Source organism: Arachis ipaensis, chromosome B10 (genome assembly GCF_000816755.2).
Source record: "Arachis ipaensis cultivar K30076 chromosome B10, Araip1.1, whole genome shotgun sequence".
In the NCBI taxonomy this organism is placed as follows: Eukaryota; Viridiplantae; Streptophyta; class Magnoliopsida; order Fabales; family Fabaceae; genus Arachis; species Arachis ipaensis.
The window spans coordinates 27,862,439-27,862,736 of NC_029794.2; positions in this window are offsets into that span (position 1 = coordinate 27,862,439).

Here is a 298-nt window from a genome sequence, read left to right on the forward strand (position 1 = left end):
TGGTTTGAACATCAGCTCTAAGCTTGCTCAGCTTTTGAGGAGGAAAATACTTGGCTAAGAAAGCCGTGACCAACTTATCCCAAGAGTTCAGGCTGTCCTTGGGTTGAGAATCCAACCATAATCTAGCTCTGTCTCTTACAGCAAAAGGGAAAAGCATGAGCCTGAAGACTTCAGGATCTACTCCATTAGTCTTAACAGTATCCCATATCTGTAAGAACTCAGTTAAGAACTGAAAAGGATCTTCAGATGGAAGTCTATGAAACTTGCAGTTCTGCTGCATCAGAGAAACTAATTGAGG